This window comes from Rousettus aegyptiacus, unplaced genomic scaffold, assembly GCF_014176215.1.
Source record: "Rousettus aegyptiacus isolate mRouAeg1 unplaced genomic scaffold, mRouAeg1.p scaffold_m13_p_12, whole genome shotgun sequence".
Lineage (NCBI taxonomy): Eukaryota > Metazoa > Chordata > Mammalia > Chiroptera > Pteropodidae > Rousettus > Rousettus aegyptiacus.
The window spans coordinates 74,617,806-74,643,592 of record NW_023416287.1 but is presented as its reverse complement, the minus strand read 5'-3'; the positions used below and the strand labels follow the sequence as shown (position 1 = coordinate 74,643,592).

The following is a 25,787-nucleotide window of genomic DNA, read 5'->3' as shown; positions in this document are numbered from 1 at the left end:
TTCTTAGAAGGGGCTTAGGAATCTTCCAAGACAGGGAGGGAGAGGGAATGAGAGAAAAATGAGAGAATTGAAGAAAAAAGGAAAAGAGAAAGAGGGAGGGAGGTGGAAAGAAGACAGAGAGGAAGAAGGAAGGAAAGAAAAGGAAGACCTCCATTATCTTAAAAAAGAGTTAAGTATCAAATTATTAGCTTGTAAGGAGATATAATTCTTCATGGAATCATCGAATAGTCAAGCTAAGTCGGGCTCAGAGATCAGAGAGCCTTTGTTCTACAGGTGAGGACCCCAAGGCCAGGAAATGTGGAATGGTTTGCCCAAGTGCTCTCAGGTAGTTATGTGTCAGTTGGGGCTACAGTTCAGGATTCCTGAGTGCCAGGGCAGGGTGCTCTCCCTTGGCCTGCCACTTCAGAGTCCCCCCTTCCCAGCACCCAGATCTTATGTACTTATACATCCACCTGCCCAGGAATGACATGCCCTGGTGGTCCTACCTCCCCTTCTCTCCCCACATCCCTCCCTTAAGCACCTCCAGGAGGAAGCCCATTCCTGCCTAAGGAAGTAACTAAGAAATAATGAGAGAGCAGCTGCTGGTGCCCATGGGGCACGGTTTTGAATCTCTGTTATGGGAGATGCTGAGGAGCAGGTGTGGTGACTGAGGTGGCTTAGGCTCAGTCCAGTCCACCTTGGCCAGCAGCCCCAGGTCTCCTCCCTGGCCTAAGAAAGCGCCCATGACAAGCTCTAGCTCTATGGAGGAAGCTAAAGTGTTTCCAGCCCATTGGGTGCTTCTGTCACAAGGCAATTCCAATGGGGCCCCTGGAAATCCTCATGCAAAAGACTTCATTTAGTCCCCTGCATTTCACAGGGTTTTACTGATAAAGAAAGCTAACAGAAACTTCCAGAGTACTGGCACCAATTCTGGACACCTCATATTAACATGGACACAGGTCAATCGGGCTCTAATGATGGAGACCAGGGCTGTGAGGGGACTCAAGTTGTCTGATATGAGCAACAGCTGAAGAATCTAGGTGTGAACAAGGAAGAGGAGACTCCGGGTCATGTAAAAGTCACAGTCAAGGGAGTAAGCTCTTTCTGGTAGATTTGGGCCAACATAAGGAAGACATTTCTTAGACTGTTGCTGTGTCTCTCAAAGTTCCTGATCATTGAGGATGTCCATGCAGAGGCCAACTAACTGCCCAGCAGAGGAGCATGGGCACCGGTGTAGGAGATGGCCTGGAACGCCTCCAGGTTCCATTCTCAGCTCACCATGAGATGATACACCTTCACTGGAACTTCTACCCCCTGGCTGATCATAGTTAGGCCAAACTGGGCTATGAAGGCACAGACGCTGGCCTGGGTGATGGGGGAAAGAAGGGAGGAGCATGGCAGCAAGAAGAGAGAAGCCTGAGTACTCAGGGCCCAAGTTTAGAAGCCTGAGCCCAGGTGCAAAGAGGAGATGCAAGCCACAGGCAGATGTCCAAAGACAGACCCCCTGTTATGCCCAGTGTGGCACCCTCTTCCAGGACCCTCATCTGCCTGCTGCGCTGATACAGCTCAGGATTCTGTTTCCTGTATCTTCTGAGCCTCCCAATGGCCCACACTGACTTTATCAGCCTGGGACATATCCAAGTTCCATGTGACTAGGAAATGCATCCTTTGTGATTCATTCAGATGCAGGATGCTTGGGGAGGTAACACAGAAAAGATGGGTGAGGGTATGTTGTGGGAAACAGGGGTCCGGGGTGTACTTCATGAACTAACTGCTTGACTACAGATCCGACAAATCAGAGATGAAGAATATGGAGAAAGGGCTATCTGGCCAGAACCCAGCTTCCTAGGCTGTCCTTCCTGGCTTCCTCACCTACTCCAGGTAAATTGATTTAACCTCTTTTGCTCCAGTACAATCAACCCCAAGAGGCCTATTCCTTGGCTTGGCTCCTTGGGCTGCCAGAGGTCTGCTTTCCTCCCTCTCCATAGTTTGGTTCCCTGACCACTGGAGGACACAAGGGGCCTGGAAAGGAAGTGATATGCCCTCAGGGATCCCTTACAGCCAAGAGCAGCTTTGTGAATGCTTCCCCAAGGCCAGTCTTTGATCTCTAATGAAAAGCTCGGCTTCTTCCAAGAAAATGAATTCCTGGCTCTCAAGACACTGATGGGAGGGGACTTTCCACCTTAAGGAAGCCTACTCGCCCAGGGCATGATACAATTAAACAGCAAACTTCCAGCAAGCCTCGAAGAGCCAGTATTTGGATCCAGTTGCTGTCAGGGGCTAGACGTAGGGGAAAGCAGTGGTGGGGGTGGGAGGTAGGGAGGGTACCTGGCTAGAAACTGGCTGCAATTACAGAAGACAGCCCCGTGGGCAATGGGACAGTCTTCTGGGCATCACCCATCCCAGAATATCCTTTTTCTCCATCTAGTGCCAAAGAGATGTAAAAACATTCCCACCACAGCCATAGAATTTGTCGAGGGGATCAATGCGGGACCTGGCTCTGTCTCATTTATTTATATCCCTAGTGTCTGGTGCAGATGCTAATACATAGTAAGAACTTGCTGAATGAATGAATGAATGAATGAATGAATGAATATGAACGGTTGCTCGTACAGGAAGTAGCATCTTGCTTAAAAGTCTTGGTAGTATGCAAAACAGCTGTATCCCAGCATTTAGCACTGGTGGGTTTGCAGAGGGACAAATGTAACTAAAGGAACTAAGATGTAAGGTTGAAAGACTAACAGAAACAGAAAGACTGGGAGTTTTCAGTGAGTATCAAGGCCCAGTTGCAAGTCCAACGTGGACCGGAGAGGCCCAGCGCACAAGATAGTCGGTGTGAATCACAACCAGCTAACTCAGAGGAAGAGGCAGGTCCAAGCCGGAGACCCCTCCTCCCGCCATTCCTGACCCAGGAGGCCGGTGGGGGTCTGTGCTGTGCATGGCGATGGCTGCAAACCACGTGTGGTTCCTCCCAGGTTATGAGTTCAGTTATTCTTGATAAAGACACATTTTTTTAATAAAGCAAATCCCCAAGCCCCAACAACTCCCACGAAGTGGCAGGACAGCCACATTAGCATCGCCTGTTGCCCCGAACAGGCAGAGCAGCTTCAGAAACCCACTTGACTGTGACTCTTCCCATGGAGGTTTGCGGACGCACGGTTCACTTACACAAAGGCCCTGGGGACACTTGGGACAGGACTGACGGTAGCATCACTCCCCTGCCTCCCATTCCCCCAGGAGAACTGTGTTTCCTCTGACTACAAGTCCTGTTGCTGGCCTCTGCCCTGCCCCGAGCCTCACTCTCACTCAGGGCCCATTCACTCTGTAATCCAAAGGACAAAAGTTTAGACTGTGGCCTTCTCAGCAGCAGTTATGTTTTGGCAAGATCACATCATGAAGTTGTAAGGCTGGGATTTCAGACAGTAGCCAGTGAGTCTGGGCACTGTGGAAGCTCCCGGCCTCCCCGTGCCCTGGAAATCAAATCTCATCAGTGAGGCCGTATCTGTTTGCTTTCAGAGGGAGCCAGAGACAAGTAAATTAGATTCCCAACCCTTACTGCTCATGGGCAACTCAGTCTAACACCTGGGGGTATGGCGTGGTATGCGTGTGTGTGTGTGCGTGTGACAGAGACAGAGACAAGACAGAGAGAAGGGAGTGAGAGAGGATGGTGGATGAAATGTGCGAGAGAGGAGAAAAGAAGGCACGAGAGAGACAGTTGTAAGAGAGGACAGGCAGGGGGATAATAAAAGAAAGAGAAGGACAAGAGAGCAGGAAGGGAGGGAGGAAGATGCTGGGGAAGGCGGGGCTGTAGGTGTCTCAGAACTGTCAAATTCCAGCAGCAAAGGCCCACCTCAAGTCACCTCAAGTGACTCTGCCATCCCCTCACCTGCCCCTGGCTTGGCCTGTAACTGTGCCTGCCTCTCCCTTCCCGAGTGGCCCTTTCTGGGCAGGCCTGGTCCAGCTATGCTCCTGTCCATGCAGCTCGTTGCTTCATATCCCCTATAGTTATCAGTTTAGGCCAATGTTCCTTCAACTCTAGCTGGACTGACAGTCCCTGCAGGCCAAGACTGTGCCTGTGCCATGAAGGATGGCCCCGGGGAAGCCTTCAGGAGAGCAGCAGAAGCACTTGGCTTCCTAATTCTGCGCTGCAGCCTTCTGATCTGCAAAATGAGCATGCGGCGCCTCACCTGCCCACCTGGCAGAGGGAACACTATGAGATTCCATCTGTGGAAGTGCCTTACAGAGGACAAACACTCCTTACCCTCCACCAGTCCCTGCCCAAGGCTGGCTTCAGAGGTGGGGCTAAGAGAACACCCACTCCTCGCAAGTCTCCTCTCTCCCCATTGAGCTCCAAGCATGGTCTGGAGCAAAATGCCAGGCAAGGGAGAGTGGGCCAGGCCATCCAGCAACAAGCTACCCCAGGGCTCCCTGCCAACAGAAGCGCCCTGGCTAGCCTCCTACTTCTGAGCTGAACCCAGGGACCAGAGAGAGTCATGGTCCAGTAATAACATTCCCACTGGAGCCAAAAATTCTCCAGGAGGGAGTCACTGCTTTGGATTTTGATTAACCACCTCTCTCTCTCTCTCTCTCTCTCTCTCTCTCTCTCTCTCTCTCTCTCTCCTGCTCAAGAGGCAAATGCCCCCAAGAAAGCAACACATAAATTCCTAACCTTCACTATAGATGAACTTGCTAGGCTTTCTGTCTGTCCAGAGAGAATGGACCACCATGGAGATGCTGAGTGAGATGGCAAGGCTGGGAGAGAAAGGCTAACTTTATTCCTTTCACAGGTCTGCGCCAGCACCCTGAGAATGAAGATAGCCAGTCAGCTCTTTTCTAGATATGAAACTCTCTGGTCATGTACATTCGATTGGCCAATTGCATTTGATTTTGAACTTGACTTATCCACTCACCAAATAGTTACTGCATGCCTATTATGTGCCAGGCACTATTCTAGGTGCTAGGGATGCAGCCATGACTAACATCAAAAATCCTTGCCCTCATGGGCCTGTCTAGGGTAATTACCATCTGTGACTGTTCAAGCCTTAGTACTAACAAAATAATGCAAAAAAAAAAAAAAATCCTAACAACTTTACAAATTACTTATATGTTGGAATGACAAAATTTGAATATGTGGAACTAAATAACGTATATTATTAAAATAAGTGTCACCTGTTTCTTTTTCTTAGTGTGACTGCTAGAAAAATTTAACTTACATATATGTCTTACATTATGTATGACATGGCATTGCACTGGTCTAGACAATAAGTAGATATATAAAAAAATATGTCATTTATTGACAATGATGTTGAAAGCTACAGAGAAAACCGAAGCAGGGAAGGGGATGGATGGGAGGTGTTTTAACTTCAGCTGGGACGGCCAGGAGAGCCATCACTGAGAAGATGACTTCTGCATAAAGAGCTGAAGGAGCATGAAGATAAGGGAAGAGCTTTCCTGGCAGATGGAACTTCACATTTAACGGCCCTGTGGTGAGAATGTGCCTGGCTTTGGGGGGGACATCGGAGACCAGTGTGGTTGGAGCAAAGTGAAATGGGGGAAGTGGTAGGAGTTTAGGTGAAACAGATATTGGGGGCTCAGGGGAACACATCGTGCAAGGCCTCATTGGCCATTACAGGACGTTAGCTTTTATTCTGAGCGAGACTGAACCAAAAGAGGGTGTCCGAGCAGAGAAGTGACAAGATCTGACTCACTTCGGCTTCTGTGTTGAGAACAGGCAATAGGGATCAAAGGGAAAAAGCAGGGACCAAGAGAGAGTCGATGCTTTCTTGGACCAAGGTGGGAATGGGGCAGAGGGAAGAAGAGGTGACCGGATCCAAAACATATGTCAAGGGTAGTGGCAACCAGATTTGCTGATGGTTTGGACCTGAAACATGACAGACAGGGAACAAAGACTCCAGATCTTTTGTCCTGAGCAACTAGAAGGATGGTGTGACTGATGCTTTGCAAAAGTGGCCTGAATTCCTCCCTTCTGGTATGTACCCTTCTTACAAGGTGGCTTTGCATCTCCTCCCATCAAGAGGTGGGGTCTATGTCTCCACCTTTTGAATCTGCGCTTGGCTACATGACCAACCTTGGCCAATAGAATGGATAGGAAATGACATCATTGCCAGTTCTGAACTGGGGCCTTCAAGAGACCTTGCCCTTTCTACTCTCCCTCAGACCCCTGCATCTACCACGTGAACAAGCCCAGGTTAATCTGCTGGAGGATGAGACACCATGTGCAGCAGAGATAAACTGTTCTAGATGAGGCCATCCTGGACCAGTCTGCTCCAGCTGGCCGTAGATGTACTCGTGAGCACAGATTAGACCAGAAGAACTTCCCAGCTGTGTTCTTTGAGCCCAAACTAAATTATCAACCCGCTGACTTGTGAGATGAAATAAATGGTTGTCACAAAGTCAAGCTTTGGGGTAGTTGTTACACAGAAAAGCTAACTGATACAGAGATGTTGCCATTCAGTGAGGTGCAGACTTAATTTTGAGTTATGCTCTTGTTTTGAATATGAGTCTGGATGCTTAGAGAGCAAAATCTTTGTCTTCTCTCTTTGCAACATCCAAAGCACTCTCGGGAGAGGGCTGGATAGAATCTGGATGCTCATTGCACACTTACTGGGTGGATGGATGAATAAATGGATGGATGAATGACTTATTAATTGGCTCTCTAAGCATAAGCCATGTCCCTGGGTCACCCTTTCCCTGACAAAGCCAGAGAGCTTTAAATGCCTCCTCTCTCTCTCTGTCTCTCTCTGTCTCTCTCTGTCTCTGTCTGTCTGTCTGTCTGTCTGTCTCTCTCTCTCTCTCTCTCTGACTCTCTCTCTCTCTCTCTCCCTGTTGCTCCCTGGAGTGTTTGCAGTTAAACCTCAATTTCCTAGAGCTTTCATCAGCAATAGCAACAGAGAATTGAAACCCACAGTTCTGTGTGTTTCCTTGAAAATGTGAAGCACTGATTTTTAGCCTGTTTTGACCTCCCACACCCAGCCTTTCCCCAGATGTGCTGGCAAATAGGCAAATCAATTTTTTTGAATTTTTCCTCCTCTCTACCCCCATGACATGTTAATTAGCAGGGAAAATGCCAACAGCAAAGTCAAAAAGGCTGAGGACAATCCCCAGCCCTGAGTAACCAGCTGGTGCCACACTAGATGTCCTGACTCTTCCATGCAACCTTGGCGCCCATTTCCAGGGCTTCGGACACTGTTGTCTGCCTCTCTGCTGTCTTTCCTCCACCCCAGGTGCTCCAGAGCCCCAGGAATCCACTTTGGTCCCTCTCTGATGCGGACAGTAATATGAGTACACCACATCGTATCACCTCTTACAAAGCATTTCCCTAGTTCAGCCATGCAACCATCCAGCACAGTGAATTGATTATAGGAGCCATCCCCATTTTAGAGTTGAAGAAACTGAGGTTCGGAGGGTTAGATAGACTTACTTAATATCACTTGGCTCCAGAGCTGGGAATTTGGAGCCCGGTGTTCTGATTCTAAGTCTGTCTTTCTTTCATTGTCAGTACCATCAAAATATGTTCTCAAAAAAAAGGCCACCAAGTACACTGAGGAGGGGACCTCTTACAGATTGCTGGTGAGGTTATCATCTTAGGTCTCACATGGGCATCTAACTGATGTCAACTCTGGCCAAGTTCATCCAGGCCCAGGAGAGGGGGCACTTTGAAGAGACACAGGAGCTCTCCCAGGCCCTGAAACTGCCCCTGCCCCCATCTCCTGGGCTCCAGGTGTCATCTGAAGGCAGTGGGGTGTCCATGAGCCAAGAATAAAGGTCTGTCTTGTCAGGTTCTTAGAGGCCCCTCAGGGCTCGTGGCTCAGATCAGGCCCTGGTCCCATACACATTCTCCCACCGCCCACGTGGAAGTGTATGCTCCTTCTTTGCAATACTGTGGTGGCACAAAATTAAGATCTTCACTGGGGGCAAAAAGGCCCCTGATGACCCTAGTATGGTCTTACATGGCCCTTCCCAGCTACCACTTCACCCCTCCCTCTCCGTAGGGCGAGGAAGCCATGAGGAGCGAGGAATTCCATGTGCTGTGTTTGCCCTTCTGGAGTCTGAGCGGTGTGTGGGCAGGTGGGGGGGAGACTATGAGCTTGTGCGTGTGAGCTTATGTGTGCACACACACACACATACCTTAATACCCACAACCTGTCCCATGACCTGCTGGGATTAGTCAGGCATACACACAGTCCTGGTCCACCAAGTCGATTATTTTGTATTAAATACTTGCTTTATACCCAACACAATATAGGGGGAGTGAGGCATTTTGCCTCAGGGAAGCAGTGAGACGCCTCTGCCTGGGGAGTCGGGCCAGCTGCATTCAAGTCCGGTCCCAATCAGCCACTCACTGTGGGGTCTCACACAAGCAGCCGACCTCCCCGGACTTCGGCTTCCTGACCTGCGAAGTGGACATAAGGGTATTGCCATCTCTGCCTCCTGGATTGTCATGCATTCAGGTGAGATATGTGGGAGTAAGGTGCTTTGGAAAATTGTAAAGTGACTTAAGACCTATGAGACCTGGTACTAATGATGTCACAATAAGCATTCACACGAGAGGAGCCTGAGGATCCTGCAATAGCTCGAATTAAACAATGTGGTTTTGATTACAGTGTATGTGCCACCAAAGTAAATACACAGATGATTTCTGGAAGGATCCATGAGATCTGACAGCAATGGTTCCCTATGAGGAGAGAGCCTGGGTGACTGGGGGCAGGGGAGGGAGGGGGATGTGGTTTTTCTCTGTACGTGTATATATGTGTATATATATGTATGTGTATATATGTGTGTATAGTATATATGTGTGTGTGTATACACACACTTTATATATGCATATATATATGTATATACATATACACACACATCTTTTTTGTATCATGTGTTACGTTACATGGTTTTAAAATATATTGAGTTGTTTTAAAAAAATAAAATAACGAACGTAAGTGTAGCAAAGTAGAAAATGTGGTCAACCTTTAGTTCTGCCCCCTTTCTCCTCCTCCCACCTTCTTCAGCCCAGGTACCTAAAGCCTCCAACAACTGTCTCCATCTTCTTTCCCCAAATTTTAGCTGTCCTCTCCGCAGTTAGGAGATAAGTAAACCGAGACGCACAGAAAGTGAACAACCTGCTATCGCCTATCCCAGGTCACAGGTGAACACAAGGTGGGTTTGGATTCAGTCCCGGAGAGCTCTATCAGACGCCAAAGGCAGAGAGTGACCTCCAACCCAACTCAGAGAGGCTTGAAAGCCGAAGGGAGGCCCCATGCAGTGGCGCGAGGCCACGCCCCGTGGGACGGGCTAGAGCAGACACACTCTGGGGCAGAGGGTCTTCCCAGGGCCCCTCAGGTGTCACCACATGTCTACTTCTGGATAAGGCTGGGCTCGAGGGATGCTGCTTTATGAAAGGTGTTTTGGGTATGAACTTAAGAATCAGTGCCCTTGGAAAGGGTTGAGGCAGCCCACCTTATTCTAGTGCCACTCTCGAGAGAAGAGGTCCTGGCAGGGCTCCCAGCTTGCGATGTTTTAAGCAAACAATTTTGAAACCTGAGTTTAAGACCTGCCACCCAAAGCCACAAACTTGAACAGAGTGCCACAGAGCCTAGCTCCCCCTGGCTAAGGCAGGGAGACACTTAGAACACCTCCAGCTTCTCAAAGACAGGGCTGTGTTTGAAGTTGAAGAATCCCTTATTCTATGCATCGAAGGCTTTGGGAATTTTAGGATGTTTTGAGGATCCTCATCAGGGAGACAGAAAGGATCTGCCAGGGACCTGGGCCAGAAGCTCCCCTTTGGGCATCTGCGTCCTCATCTATAACAGGGCACAGTGATTCCTAGACAACAGGTGTGACATCTGGAGCATGGAAGGTGTTCCCTCTGTACTGGCTGCTAACAGCATCTCCATTTCCATGACACCTCCAAGCTGAGGTGTCTTTGTCCTTCTCCAAGGGTGGAGGGCAGTCAGGGCCACCAGCAAGTGCCCTTCCTGTCTTCTCTGGGTCCCCTGGAGAGGGAACATTTCACAGCCAACCTGTGCCTCAGACGCCCCTCAACCAGAGGCTGCAGCTGCTGGGGGAAGCTGGGAAGAGGAAGTGCAGCAAGTGAGAAGAAACAGACAAACAAGGCAGTGTCGCCGGTAGTGTGACTGAGGGCTCGGGCACCCCTGGAGCCCTCCCCACCACCCTGGGCTGCACACAGTTGTTGGAGCCCTCTGCTCAACTCCCAGAGGGACGTTTGACAGGAAGGTGCCTGCTCTTTGCTCTGACTCCGGCCTGCTGTCTCAAAGCCTGACAGGCAGTTGTGAGTTGCTACCAAGAGTCAAAGACAGTGGCAGATTGCAGACAAGCAGAGACATGTTTGCCTGCAAGCTTAGTGATGGGCCTCTGATGCTGCCAGGCAACCAAGGGACCAGGGCTGTGGGCCCGCCTCCAGCCGGCTGGGCAGCCAGCCCAAACCAGCGCATGTCCCTTCGACCCCACAGCCCCTGGAGTCTACCCTTCCCCAAACCAGAACATGTGGTTGTGTTAAGATTCATGGGTGATTGTCCAATAAGAGATCTGATTTTGAAGATAGGGGTGGGGAGATTTAAACCCCAGGGGGGAGGGGGCTGCTTTGGGATTCTGGAGGCTCAGAGATGAGCCATTCTCTCCTGCTGAGCTCTGAGATCTGCACTTGGGGAAGAGAGGGCGTTTAAAAATAGCATGACTGACTAGAATACCTCTGCTCCCTGCCTGCTGCAAGTCGGATCCAATTACTCTGCTGACAAGAGGCTTTTAGCCCAAGGAGCCTGGCATCCTAGATGCCACTCCAGGGGCTGGACATCATGGGCCCCCAGCCCCTTCTCCCAGTGAGCATTCAAAGGTCCAGGGGAAAAGAAAGCAAAGATCACACACACACATGGCCCAGCCCCAGGCCACCATTAGGACACATCCAGCTGTTTGACTGAACCTGATTTCCCCGAACACCCCCACTTTTGGGTGAATGGCCCCAAATATCTGACCCATGCCTGAGATTTCACCAGAAGAGCTTCACCGCTCGTGAATGAGAAGTCTTTTTCAAGTTCTCTACCAAGATCCAAGTGCCCTTCCCTGGAATGGGTACTTGATCACAGCTGGGAACACAATAGAATGTCAACTCCATGAGGCAGGACCTCCGCTCTCTGGCTCACTGCTGACACACAGTAGCTACTTACCAAAATGTGCATTGAGGTGAGTGGGTCAGCAATAAAGGAGACTTGGCAAGAAGACGCTCATGGCTCCAGGCAACCCCCTCTCAATTGCAAGGGTGAGAAATAATCAAGGTGACCTATTGATGATGGCCACGTGGCATCGTCTGGTTAACAAAGGCCAGTGCAGAGGCCCCTAGGAAACCTTGTCTCTTTCTCCAGCCAGCACCACTGCAGTTATCTTTCTGCAGACTCGCCCAACCCAAAGCACCTTACCAAGGACCCTGCTAAACCAGCAAACACTAGAGCTAAACCTCTCTCCTGCAAGGCCTCGGTCCACCCATTCCATGCAGCTGTCCGCTCCTTGCTACCCTGATTCTCTCCCATCCTTAAACCCTCAAAATTATCAGATGCTCAGGGGATGCAAACTAAGAGAGATAGCATGGGGTCAAAGGGTGAAGGGTGACTGAATCCATTGGGCATGTTTTGCCTGCCTTGTTTATAACACTTTTCACTTTCCACCCTATGCTTTGTCACAAGGAGAAATGACTTAGCCACTTCCCCAGGGTGGAGGCAGGGTCTTGATCATCTGCCACCCATGCACCCAGGAGATGTTTGATTAACGAATATGTGTGTGTGTGTTGGGGGGGGAGGGCGGTTCCTGTAAACATTATGAAGACACGTGTAAAGAATCCAAGGATCACTTGCTGACCACTTTCACTAGCCTGGAAAAATTGAGGCAAAGATGCATAAAGCAAGTTCACCATGAGCCACGCCAATGGCCAATGACGAGAATGGGAGGGACAAGCAAGACTTCCTCTCCCTGGGTGGTGTTTATACTTCCTTTGTGACAGATTTCCATTTGTTCATTTGTCTGCGAGGCCCTCCCCTTCAGCTAAGCCCATGGATGATTACTGGTGACAGCTTTGAGTGTTTCCAGGCATGGCTCCAGGTCACAACCAAGATCTAGGCTCTATCAGCACCTTCCCAGGGTGAAATTGCCACCAAGAGTCAGGAGCCTTGTTAAGCTAAACATGGCGATCCTTCAGCTGAAGGCCGTAAGCAGAAACCTGGACAGCGAGTTTGCCCTCCAGTCTCACTTCCTAAGGGGTTCTGACCTTCACCATAACACACACAGCTGGCTGGCCGCCTCTTACTCTTCCATCCTGACAGTGGGAAGCCAGGTATGTGTACACAGAAGTTGGAACAATGACAATTGCTGGCAAGACATTGACTACTTGGAACTCTCTCTCATTCATTCACTCTCTCTCTTAATGAGATATATATATCATGATACATATCATGATATGTGTGTGTGTGTATATATATATCATTAAGAATAGCTGTGGAGGAGAAAAGCAAAGTTCAAGGACAGGAGCAAGAAATCAAGCCCAGCTAAGCATTTGATGCCTTAAGAAATGAGGCAGAGCCGGACCCTGATATCATGTAGCTTCAGAGATGGAAGGTGTGTTGGAGGAATTGCCAAGACATCCCACACACCACCTCTCATCACATAAGTGAAATAGCAGGGCCCACATCTTGGCAGTAGGATTATAATGTGGTGCAACCTCTATGGAGAGTGATTTGGCAATGGCTATGAAAATCACAAATGCACAACCGCTGGCAACTGGCAACTTCCCTTGGCATCCTACGGATAAATGCAGATGACTCCGTAAAGTACCAAATATGCACTGTCACTTATAAGTGCAATACACGGGAAATAACGGAATGTCCATCAATAGGCGAACGTGTATTCAGAACATAATGTGCAATTGCTAGAAAGAATGACCATGATCTTCGGGATGCCCTAAAGTGAAGAAAACAAGAAACCTGAAAGATCTTTCGAGAACATTTACTCTAAATCATTCATTTTATAAATGGGGAGGCTAAGACCCAGAGCGAGGAACTCTATCTCTTAGCCTCCCCACCCCAATAATTAATGACCCAGAAGCAGACGATTCTTTCTCTTTCAAATCCAAACTCTTATAGTGTCCTTACTTTGGTCCATTTCCTCCTGCTAAACCAAGGCAGAATTTGTCACCTCCCTTTACTTGCAGATGTGCCCCAAACCTCAAAGTGTGCTTCGATCCCTTTCTTCCCTTCATCTCAGAAGATCACACCCATCAAATGGAACTTGAATATTCTAGATCATGGTGGCTGCTCCCCAGCATACCACGCTATTCTGGCCAAGGTCTCTCATATTGCTGTGCCTCTTTTTTCTCCTTTAAGTGAAAAATAAACATGCAGACTCTCCTTTCTGGGGGGAAGCTGTAGAGGCATCAACATTCTTTCTCTCAATTTTAAAGCCTTGTAGTTATGACGATGGCTGACATTTATATTGTACCCACTGGGTACCAGACGCTGTTAGATGCACATACATTATCTCATGTAACCCTCAGGACTCCATGGTGCGGCTACAGTTATTATCCCCACTTACCGACGAGGAAAACAAGGCACAGAGAGGGCAGCAACTTGCCCACGGAAAAACCTGAAGTAGGAAATGGCCCTGAAGGCAGCGAGGCAGTGAATAGGGAATTGAGACTTGAGACAGAAACCACGACTTGCAAAAAGGCCTGTGCAGTGACTCATAAAACAGATAAACGGCACACGCAGACTACCTAAACTCAAATTCTTTTGACATTAGCTCACTCACACCCATATGTTCCAAGATAAGACCACAGACAAACTGATCTGACAGCAATTCCAAATAAGCTTGTGTGTTCTAAAGATATGACTTCTGACTGTTCCAGCAACCTGCTAGTTTACCGACTCCAACCCAGACTGTGCTATATATAGTTAACACCAGCCCCCAAACTCTATAAATGCCCTCTTTAAAGGTCCCTTTGAGGTGTCCCATAGTTTTCCATGATGTGTGCTCTCCCTTCTTGTATTTGGTACATGTGTGTTCCTGGCGAAATCTAGAAGGAAGTACTCAGGCTAACATGGTCCTATTGGGCAATGAGATCAGGAATGGTATTTTCCAAATTTCTTGTTACATGATTCTATAATGAGAAAGAAATGACGCCATATAATAGTAATAAAGGTAATATGTACCAAAGAGAGAAAGCACATATGAACGGCAAGAAAGAGCTAAGTCCCATGCCAGCCATTGGACCCAATGCTTGGGTGGGATGTCAAGAGCCTGGCTCAGAAAATTCAACCTGGTTCTTCCAAAGAGCTAAGGGTGGGGGGCCTGAAGCTTGACACTTAGGCCAGAGCTGGTCTCCCATTCTGTGTGGCAAAGGCTGTACATTTCCTGGAAAGGGAGGCACTAGCCCTTGTCACTGATCCTGGTACTTCAAATAGATCTCGAACACAGGGAATTCAGGGCCAATCAAAGGAAGCCCAACCATATGCGGTAGAATGCAATTTATAGTTCTCGTTTTCCCCCAAGAGGTGGTAGAGGCAGGGGCAAAAGTCAGGTTCCAGAAGGTTTTAGATAACTCTTAAATAAGAGCTCCATAAATAGGCACTTTTAAAGGGGAACTAGGCTGTTCAGGGACAGAATGAAGGTAATGTCAGGAAAGACAACTGTCTTTGCTTCCCCTATGGCTGGGTGTTTCCATCAGCCTCAGGATTCGGAGCAAGATGGGTCAGCACTGGAGCTGTCTGAAGCCTGCCCTCTCTGCCCACTGCTAGCCACCATCCAACCCTGCCCCAGGGAGGGCAGCTTCGTGTGGGACAGCATGAGGGCATAAGGGGAACTACAGCCCAACATGGCCTCATTGCTGTAGGTGGGTCCCGTGCCCTTAAAACTCGGGGCCACCTCCGATCCCTCTGTGGTCACACTTGTGTCCAGGGCACTGAGAGTTCCCCTCGTTCCAGATCTTGGTGCTCTAGGCGCTAACCTGCCACTGCTTGGCAGGGTGACCCTGTACAAATGACCCTGGGTCATTTGTACAACAAGCCAGATAAGAGGCTCGCTACGGATTCTTCTAGTTCCAACACTTTGCCCCACTCCAAGGACACCCTGGTCTTGTGTTTCCTGGAGGCCTGGAATTTAGAAGGACAGAAGAGCTGTAAGTTCCAAACTTCTGAGGCCAGCCTCAGCCAGCACCTACAGGGCCGGTGGCAATTAGGGGTCAGGAGCCACTCCAGGGGCCGCAGGAGCTCTTACTCTACCCCAGCATTCAGTCCCCTGATGGTGGCCCCTCTCCCAGGAGACTGAGAAGGGTAGACTTGATGTAGCAGGAGCGGTTTATGAGTGAGAGTGGGTGAGTGAGAGTACATGTGTGTGCAAGGGCGTATGTTTAAATGAGTGTGTGAATGTGCACAAGTGTGCGAGTGTGTATTAAAGAGTGTGTAACTGCATGTGTGAGAGAGGGAGTGTGTGTGGTGAGTGTGTGAGGGTATACACAATGTGTGTGTACGTGTGATTGTTCTAGGTGTGAAAGTGTGTGTACGAGGGTGAGGTGAATGTGTAAAGGTGTACACATGCATACAGGTATGGATATGTGTGTGCGTGTGTGAGCGTGTGTGGGTGAGTGTAAGGGTGCACACATGCACGCATGCCCAGGCAGAATCTCACTGTGGTTGGGAGAGAGGGAATGTTGGTTCTGCAGGAGGCTTATTGCAGGGAAGGTCTTACACACAGAAACCTCTAGAAAACAGCCACCCTCACGGCAGTAACCCCTAAGCTCTCCTACCACCCCAGACCTTAGGAAGCTCTTTGCCTGGCTCTCCCACATACACTTCAGACCCAGCCTGTCTGAATCAAATTTATTTTCCTTCCCGCCTGTTCCTCCACCTGTCCTTCCCCCGGGGTGGACAGAGCTCAGCCGGACCCCGGCGCTGGCAGGATCCAGGAACCTTCCCAGCGTTTCCCTCTTGCTCATTCTGTCTCCTTCACCCTTTTCCGTCCAATCCTTCACCCACTTCTGTTGTTTCTACCGCCTCCCACAGCCGCTCCCCCCACTCCATCCCACTGCCTCAGCTGAGTTTACAGCCCTCGTTGCTCCAATCTGGGCCGCTGCCGTAGCCCTCACTGGCCCCACGTCCGATCTGGTCCACGCTGACCCGTATACTCCAGCCAGCCGCCTTCCAGGTGTCAGCCCGTTGGCACTCAGAGCTCCATGACTCCCAGCAGCCCTGCAGACCGCCTCCCTGGCCGTGGGCACCTCCCACGGGCACTGCTATTACTAGCGAGCCTTTAACCAAAAATTCCACTATGAGACACTCAAAAAGTCACTTAATTTCTCTGTGCCCCAGAGAGCAACAACCCAGTCTGCCATACTGTACACAATAGATGCATTCAAAAATAATAAACTCATTTTATGAATCATATCCACATAAAAAAGAATTCTGTGATGAGCTTCATCTCCCCAAAATGGGTTTTGCCATATTACACTTAAAGTTAAGCTCTGCTCTGCAGTACAGTAGAAAGAGCAGATGGAAGCTGAACAGAGCTGGATGTGAATTCTGCGCACATCACACAGCTAAACCACCTGTGCGGCTGTGAGCATCTCGTTTAACTTCTCTGAACTTCTCAGCCTCAGTTTCTCCAGCTCAAAAGTGCGCTAATAATCCTTTCCCCATCAAGTTTGGTGAGGGTGAAATGATACACTGAACCCTGGACGCACTGTGTGCCTGACACAAAATAAGTGCTTACAACCTATTAGTTTCCCTCTGTCGCCCTTTCTCCTGTCCTTGACCCACATGCATCACATTACTTAGTGAGAACTTACTAGATTACGTGAAAAAGAGTGGGGAGGCCATCAGGCCTACTCGCTGAACCTATGTCTCCCGACTATGTTGAATTATAGCGCAGCCTGAGGGGAAGAATGGCAGATGTGACCTGAGACAACTGAGCAATTTTTGAAGAATCAAGAAGCGCAGCGGAGGGGCAGATGTTTCAGGCCATAAATTCTGTTTAAATTTTCCCACAAGGAAAAAAAAGATGAAATCCAGAAATTTTAAATTGGAATATAAAACACCTTGACAAATTTTTAATGGATTTTAAAATGGGTTGTGATCATTTAATACAGGAAGGGGGAGCAAGAGGGGGCCGATGATCACCAGGGGCCAGCAGAGTTCCCTGAAGAACGAGCCTTCGTGACCGAGGTACCTAGGTGAGGAGGTGGAGCGCGCCAGAGTGTAATGGGTCTGATTGTCACTAGGCATCGGACACACCGCGCAAGGACACGTTTGCTAAATATTCACTGAAATGAATGAAGCTGAAATATGAGGAAGACTGTTATGAACTCTTTATAGATAAAAATGAGAAATGTAGTATGGATAATAGATACAACATTGAGGTAAATTGGCCCAATGAGTGTTGGTTAATGTCAACCTACAGGAAAGGGAAGAAGGGAGGGAAGGGAAGGGAAGGGAGAGGGAGGAGAGGGGGAGGAAGCCAGGAAGGGAGTAGGGCTCTCTCCAAGGCACACCGTAGGCTTCTGTGCTTAGCTTTGGCATGATCCACATTTCCACCAGTTACTTGACTGAAGATCTATAGTCAAGTTTATCAGATTTAAATATATTCTAATCTGGGAAGGATAGACATTTGGCTAGGTGACAGGCTCTGACTTCCATGAGATTCCAATGGCTTAGAAGTATGGACAAGCCAACAAGATGGAATATTGTGGGTAAACATGGAGAAGCCAAGGCTTAGTTCACATCTTCTGCCTAATGGTTGGTAGGGCACCCCAAGTGAACATGAGCCATGGGTTTTGAGTGTGCTGAGCTCAACTGGAGCCGTGGAATAAGATTTTTAAAGGCTAACACAATCTTAACATCGTTAATTAAACTTATGGCATTGAGACCAGAGGAGGGGCCGTCTAACACCTGGAAACACAGGGCAGGTTCACAATAAGTGGGAGCAGTGAGACCTGTCTTCACGCACCAGAAAGGTTGTCCCTTGGCAGAGGAAACGCGTGAATTCTCTACAGCTCAAGAGGGTAGAACTTAGGGTCGCCAGTTAGAAAATAAAAATACAGGATGCCAATTAAATTTGAATTTCAGATAAATAATGAATCATTTTTAGTATAAATACGTCAGATGCGATATTTATATGAACACATTGCATACAATATTTAAGACATAATTACACAAAAAAAAATTTTTGCCATCATTTATTTGTGATTCTAATTTAACTGATTACCCTGTGTTTTATCCAGCAAACCTAGTGAAGCTGGGGTTGGAGAGGAAAATTTAGAGGCAAGTTTTAACTGAATATAAGATTATAACCACCCATCATATATAGTACATGTTCAAAAAGTAGCTAATCTAATAAATGAACTAACAAATGGTCAAGAAGAATTAACCAACAGCCAATAGATATGTTTATGGATGTACATATTGTCAAAACTCATCAAACTGTACACTTTAAATAAGTGCAGTTTATTAAAGTATCAACTATACCTCAATAAGTCTTTTTTAAAAAGAAGGGAGGAATGGACATTTCCCAAGAGAAAGTTCAGTCCAAGGCCTCTGTGGGGCAGCAAGGAGAGGTTTTTGGGTTTGCATTATATTTGTTGTTTTTGATTTTTCTGTGTAAACAAGTCTTACTGAGAGCCCCACCATATAAAGCGGATAGAAGCTCATGGCCCTCCCATAGTTTAAAGCCCCGAACTCTGGCAGGAGATGTATGTTGTCAGGTGGACTCCTAGACCCAGAAAGTGCCTTCCTGCTGTGTTTGGGGACCATAGGAGGAGACTTCTTTAAGGTCCCCTCAACTCTAGGGTCCCTTGGCGCTAGGAAGCTCCTCAGAGGCACTCGAGTCCACTAGGGCTGATGAGGTGGTGTATACTCAAAGGCCAGCCCTGAAGACAGCTGACATTTGTTAAAGGGGTTTAGTGAAGTCTGTAGCCATGCCACCCTGAATGTGTCTGATCCCTTCTGATCTCGGAAGCTAAGCAGGGTTGGGCCTGGTTAGTACTTGGATGGGAGACCACATAGGAATACCAGGTGCTATAGGTGTTAAAAAAAAGAAAAAAAAAAAAAAGGAGGTTTAGTGGAAAAACAGCAGGATGGGATGCGACCCAGCTCGCTTCATGTGTGCCTTCGCTCTGTCTTCTCATTGCGGTGTGGTCCAGGCACAGCTCGGATCTGAGTAGCTGGGCGACCACAGGCAAGTCACTTTGCCTGCCTAGAAGAGCATGAGGGGTTTGTGCAGATCATTTCGTGCCCTCATGTCTTGTATCCATTGTAGAATCGAATACAAGGAAACTTCATTATTGAATGACAGAGGTCTGAAACATTTTACATCAAGGGGAAAAAACAAGTCCTGAGTGACACCGGTGGTTAGAGACATGGAGGATGGGGGGAAACGCCGCTCTCTGACTTCTGCTGGAATTTGGCCTGCTGATATGCTGAGCCTGATGTAACCTACAGGGCTGACTGAGCAGCCGGGAGGTCCCAGGGCCATGCTGGGGCTGGAGTGGCAGGGAAAGTGGCATCCTGGGAAACGGACCCTTGTTTCCAGGTCCTCACTCCCAGACAGGACCCAGGGGGATGGGCTTTGTCCCCGCCTCTGAGCAGGACCAAACAGGCCCCTGGGGACCCCGACCCAGTCTTCCTGTACCCTCATCTCCCCGTGGGTTCCCAGCCCGTCTCATGGCCCTGGAACCCTCAGCCTGAACCGTAAGCCCTTCATCCCCTTGTGGGAGGGTCAGGCCTCCCAGCATTCCCAGCAGAAGGCTCAGCTTTGTTGGTGTATCCCATCCCCCACCCCTTCCTCCTTCCCGGCCCAAACCTGGTCTCCCCAGTAAACCCAGAGAGTATGAGTTGAAAATGGCTCCAAGAGCCTAATCCTGAGCCCGGAACCAGCATATTTCATTCTAACAGAAGATCAAGGAGGGGAAAATGCAAACAGTGGAGGAGCCAGATCTAGCCATTAGGAGCACAGTGACAGGGCTGCTGGCACAATGTAGGCTGTGATCAGACCTAGGGAGACGACAGAGCATCCCTGACAGACGGTTTGATTCCTGCCTGCACGCTGATGTACCAGGAAGTGTTCTGAACAGCTGGGGCCCATGAGAATTGGGTGGCATTCTGACTACCTGGAAATGACATCGTATAGGCGACGCCACTCATCTTCCCTACTTCTCTGCCCCCCAAAGCGTGTAACATGGAATCAGAGGCAGGTCACACGGTCTTACAAACTGCTCATTCACAGACTGAAGGCCTGTGTTTGATCTGAGCTGGAGAGGGATGAGGGCTGTAACAGCACTCTTCTAAAAGGCCAGGAAAAAGCCATCGGAGCCCTTAATAAAGCCACATCTAGTGACTGGGGACCTGCCGGGTACCTAGTCCTTCTTCTCAGGTCCCTGCCCTTGATGCAGAAACTGGCCAAGCCCAAGTGCAAAGATTGCACCCAGAGATGGCCCATGTGGTCAGAGTACAAGGCTCAGAGGAGAGCGAAGAACATGAGGGTCAGAAATGTCCAGTCTTAGAGGTGAGGGCTGGCGCTAAAGAGGATGACCAGGACGTCCCACTGGGAGAAACAGAACCGGGTGAAGGCTAAGGGATGCGGTGAGGGTCCCTGCCTGAGCTTGGGGAGTGCCCCAAGGGACAGAGTTCCCAGCACCCCGAGGGCCTGAAAATCAGGTCACCTGGGGTGGGGAGAAGAGGAGGGTGCGCACTAGCCCCACCCAGGAGAGCGGAGCAGAGCGGGGAGGAGTCGTTTGGGATATTTGGCCTCTCCTGTTGCCAGGACCAGATCCCTTGATGGCAGCAGCTGTAAGGCCACTAGTCTCTATAGAGCCCCAGGGGGCTGGACTGTGTGCTCTCAGTTTAACAGCAGGGGGCCACACCGGTGGGGGGAGAGGAACCTCCAACTCAAGACCCATCAACCCCGTGGAGTCAGCCCAGCTCAAGCTCTCCTCATCTTCAAGCTTTCCCCGGCCTCGCCTGTGTGTCCCTCCAGTTCTGCAGTCCTGGCCACACCTTCTGACATGTCATAAGACACTGCCCAGCACTGCCAGCCAGCAGTCTCAGCTGTGCCAGATTCTTGTCCCAACCAATGATGGGTACCTTGGGGCAAGGGGCTGGGCTTCTCCTGGACCAGCCATAGCTCCCGACAAGGGTTCCGGCCACCTAATGCATACCTGATGTTTAACATCCGGTCTCCTGGTATTTGCTCTTCCTTCTACCTGCCACCTCCCACCTGCCACCTCCCCGTTACCTGACACACACGCACTCCACCCTGCCCTAAGTGGCTGACATAGTGATCCCTGCTCTCAGTCACAGCTGAGAAACCACATGCACTGTCTGATATTTCCTGATCTGGAAGGAATCTCACTCTACTGTCCACCACCGGGGGTGATGAGAGAGGGAAATGACATCTAATTCAGGCCCCTTCCCTCCTCCTCCAAGCTAGAGGGCAGGAAGCAGGGATGACTCCTCTATGGCCCCCTCAACCCACAGGAAGCCTGGACTCCAGGCCTGGCCGGGCTGGAGGCGAACCTTGTTGACTCCAGGCGGAAGGCAGCAGGCAGCTTCCTGTTTCTAAGAATCTGGGGCTTTGGAGGGTTCTCTCATCCCAGCTGCCCTCACACAGACAGCATTGTGGTGGATCTGAAGCACGGTCTCAGATTTCCCCTCCAAAGCTCTCAGACTGTCAAAGGGAAAGGGAAGCCAGCAGGCTGCCGAGACACCCGCTGGATTTGGTCAACCGATCTCACTGGAAAAACAGCAGAAAATCTACCCAGCCCACACCGGGCCAAGAACTTCGGAAGCTTCCAGAGACTCCGGCCTCTACCGCTCCCTTCCTTGGATGGCCCAGGGGCACAATGTGCTGTGCTTTGCGAGGCTGGCAGTAACGGACACTCTGTCTGGGTCTCTTCTTCCGAGTCCTCCATCGGTCACGCCCGAGCTGTGCTTCTAGGTCGCGAGGACAATGCAATGTCAGGCTGGCAGGCTGGACAGAGGGAGCTGTCTCAGTCTTGGAATGTGAGGTGCTGCAAAGGCTGGGACGCCAGCACCCCGAAAGAAAACCTTTGTGGTGAAATCAGGCCTTGCACTGATCACTTTGGGCTCCTGTTTTCTCCCTGTTTTAAAGTCTGTCCCTCTGTAGGAGGAACCCCATCTGCCTCGCCATCCCTAATCACTTGTACCTACGTGAGAAAAAGTTTCTAGAAGAAAGAAATCAGGGAGAGTCTGAGTTGCAGCAAGGCATGGACCCCCAAGGGTAGCAGGAAGCTAAAGGGAAAGGCTGGAACATCTATGGGGAGCTCTCCCTGCTTTCCGTGATGCCGGGAGCCAGCCTAGTGCCCTGCCAGACAGTGCTTCGCAGGCCCCCATCAGACAGGATTCCGAGGGGTTAAGTAAATGCACAGCTAGGAAGTGGCAGAGACAGTCTTCGGAACCAGATCCGCCAAACTCCAGAGCCCAGCTGGGTAAGATGAGTTCTCAAGATTTCCAGTCTCCAAACAGTGGTCAGTTAAGCATGTCTTCCCCTATTGGCTGTTTCTATAATGAGATAACCCCCGAAGTCACCTTCTGCTTCAAGAATCTGCGTTTGGGTTACCAGACCCTGGGACTTCAGAGGTCCTGGATGGTGGAGACTGGAAGCCATTCCCCCTTGGCCTTCGCCTCCACAGCGGTGGGCCCTGGCAGCCCCCAGTCAACCTGCTTGCTCAGCAATGGATCTCTGGATCTCCTGTGATGTCCTTGCTTCCCACCCTCTTGACCCACACTCAGGTGGCACTGGAGCACAGCAGTTTCCACGTTTACACAGCCTCGGGGGGACTTTGGCACCTTTCTCCCCTACGAGTCTTGGAATATTGCAAGTTCAATACAAATTTACTGTCCACTGAGTTAAGTGCTATTTTCAAACTGGATTCATCCCCAAAGGCCTCCACTGTCCTGAAGACGATCTGCCTCCCCGACTTCAGGGTGGCCCCCGGAGCACGGCATGGAGTCATGGGGTGGGCTGAGGGCTGGTTTTAATGCAGATTCTCCCTGGCCCAGTGCCCACTATGGGACTTTCTAGAGGTAGGGCCTGGTAATTTTTTTTTCACACATGCCTCAGCTGAAGTTGAGAACAAAAGGTCATCAAGAAACGTGTCTGCTGAACTGGCCAGACCAGGCCCTGCGCTTACAAAGCACATTAGGATATCGCTGCTGTGAGACTGTCGGAAATCCATTTCTCTGACCTGGCCCCCTCTTGCAGGTCACCCCGCTATCCATACCCTCAGCAAAGTTGTGAGGAATGAATTCGATAAGCTGTGTTGCAAAGCGCCTGGTCAGCGCCAGCACCCAGCCGTGCCCCAAAATGTCGATGTCCTTCCTCTCATCTGCTAGTATTTAGCTGCTCCTCTGCCACCCAAATCCTACCCGCCATGCCAAAGGTTCTAGAAATCAGAAGATGGAGGGCTCCCTAAATAATCTAAATCCAGTCTGCTGTGGTATGAGGAAGGAGAAGGTGGTAGGGAAGGAAACTAGATGTTCCTCTCAGAGCTTAATGTCTGGGGTTCCATCCACCCCCTGGCTTTTTCTGTATACTGAGAAGAGACTTGTCAGTTAACTGACAGTAACTAGGGGCAGGGAACAGGTCAATTTTGTTTTACTACTCTCTTCCTACCTAACTGCTTAGCATGAAATGAGCTCTTAGTAATTATCTGTTGGATGGGTGGATGGATGGATGGGTGGATGGGTGGATGGATGATTGGTTAGATGGATAGATCATTGGATGGAGGGAAGGAAGGAAGGGGAAAAGGCAGGAAGGGAAGAAGGATAAAATTGTTGTTGGTTGGTTGGTTGATTGGTTGGTTGGTTAGATAAATGGTTGGTTGGATGGAAAGAAGGAAAGAAAGAGGATAGATGGATGAATTATTAGTTGGATGAATAGACCATTGGATAGAGGGAAGGAAAGAAAAAGAAAAATAGAAGGAAGGAAAGAAGGAAGGAAGGAAGGAAGGAAGGAAGGAAGGAAGGAAGGAAGGAAGGAAGGAAGGAAGGAAGGATGGAAGGGAGGGAGGGAGGGGAGAAGGATAGATGGTTGGTTTGTTGGTTGGTTAGATTGATGTCTGGTTGGATGGAAAGAAGGAAAGAAAGAAGAAGGCTGTCCGGCTGGATGGATGGATGGATGGATGGATGGATGAATGGATAGATGGATGGATCTGGGATCAAGATATAAGATACCATAGAAAAAGACCTGGGTTCTAGTTCTGGCTCCAGTACTTACTTTAAAAGAAAACTGATATTAACCCCCCTGAGCCACTGCTTCTTATCAAACAATGATAGTTATACCTGTCCCAACTCCATCATAGTCAGAGTTTGTGTCTCATATAGGATTACTATGTATATGGTGGCACTTGGTAAACCATTAGATTGCATAAACATCAAAGATGATGTTGATGATGGTGACCATGTTGATGATTAAAGAGTAGCCAAGGGTGTCAGAGTTTACAGATCCTGTACATGGATGGGAAAGCTTTTATTCAGCCATCGTGGGCACTGAGGCAGCCAAGAGAAGTTGTATAAACCTTGGCACTGTGGGTACCCAGCAGCATTCCCTTCTTACCCATGAAAGCATTCCCCCTAAACTGATGGGCCAAGCATTCACTGCCAAGGCCCCATGAGGTTGTGGGTGGACCCCAATACCTCCTTTTTGGCAAAATAACTGAGAGGGAGGCCCAGATGGCCGGGAAGCTTTCTCCTATGGACACAGGGTCCATGGAGCCAGAGTGTCAGAGCTGGCAGACACCACCATGAGGTCATTTAGCCCCATCCCCTTATTTTATGAACACAATATTACAGTGTTCTTGGCATGTATTAATAAAGCAACTCCTCCAGCCCCAGACACCTCACTGGGCTCAGCTGAAATACTTATCACTTACAGACGGGGGGAAAAAATCACTCTTCCAAGAAGGCAAACACTGATTTATTAATTAATTACCTCCAGGGGGCCTTGCCAAAACTACAGAAGTGGATGAAGGAGGTGGGGGGCGGGTAGCGCAGAAGCTCTGGGAGGAGGTGGTGGGAGCTCAGCTCACACTCCTGAGGGTGAGAGCTGACACCTTCAGATGAGGGGTTGTGGGGCTTGCATTTAGATTTCTCTCTGTGCATTTTAAAACGAGACTTGCTCCTCCTTCATCCCGTTAACAGAAAGCAGCAGAATCTGGGTGATTTAGAGACTCCAGAGGCAGTTCTCTGTCCACTAGAGTCAGCAGAGCCAACGTGGAAAGCTCTAGTGTCAGCCTCAACATCTTCGTGCATCACCTTTTTCTTTAGAATCCCTCACTGCACTCGTGTGTGTGTACACACACACACACACACACACACACACACACACACACATGATCTTCCAATCTTCCTCGTGCCCAGGGCCTCCAGACAAGACAATCTGTCATCAGCCATTTACCCCCAATTGTGAAAATGTACCACCACCACTTTCCTGTCCCCAGAAAACATACATTTTTTCAATAACTCTTGTTTCCATGTCGTTTGATTTAGGATCGGGAAGCAGCCCTATAATTGCTGGAGTAGGGTGGGCTTCTCCTGGCCCCTGACATCACATTGTCCAGGCAACCATAGTCTCTAACGCAAGAGATGGGATCTGGCACCAGCATGGTGAGCAGGACCTTAAAGAAAATAGGTTGGTTAGACCACCTCACGTTGGGACTATAAAAGGTTTGCCAACCAAGAGGTTGAAGGGAGCCCTGGAGACCACTCTGAAAACCTCCGAGGGGGAGAGAA

General features: G+C 49.4%; 1 protein-coding gene and 2 pseudogenes across 1 annotated transcript in view; 1 reads left to right on the top strand and 2 right to left on the bottom strand.

Moving 5' to 3' along the window:
- The window catches only part of RNF165 (ring finger protein 165), a 92,040-nt gene that overhangs the window by 22,908 nt on the left and 43,345 nt on the right, over positions 1-25,787 (bottom strand). The gene's annotated exons all lie outside the window — the stretch shown is intronic.
- Positions 1-25,787, bottom strand: part of LOC107512649 — a 49,085-nt pseudogene that overhangs the window by 7,864 nt on the left and 15,434 nt on the right.
- Positions 18,946-19,064, top strand: LOC118610408 (annotated as a pseudogene).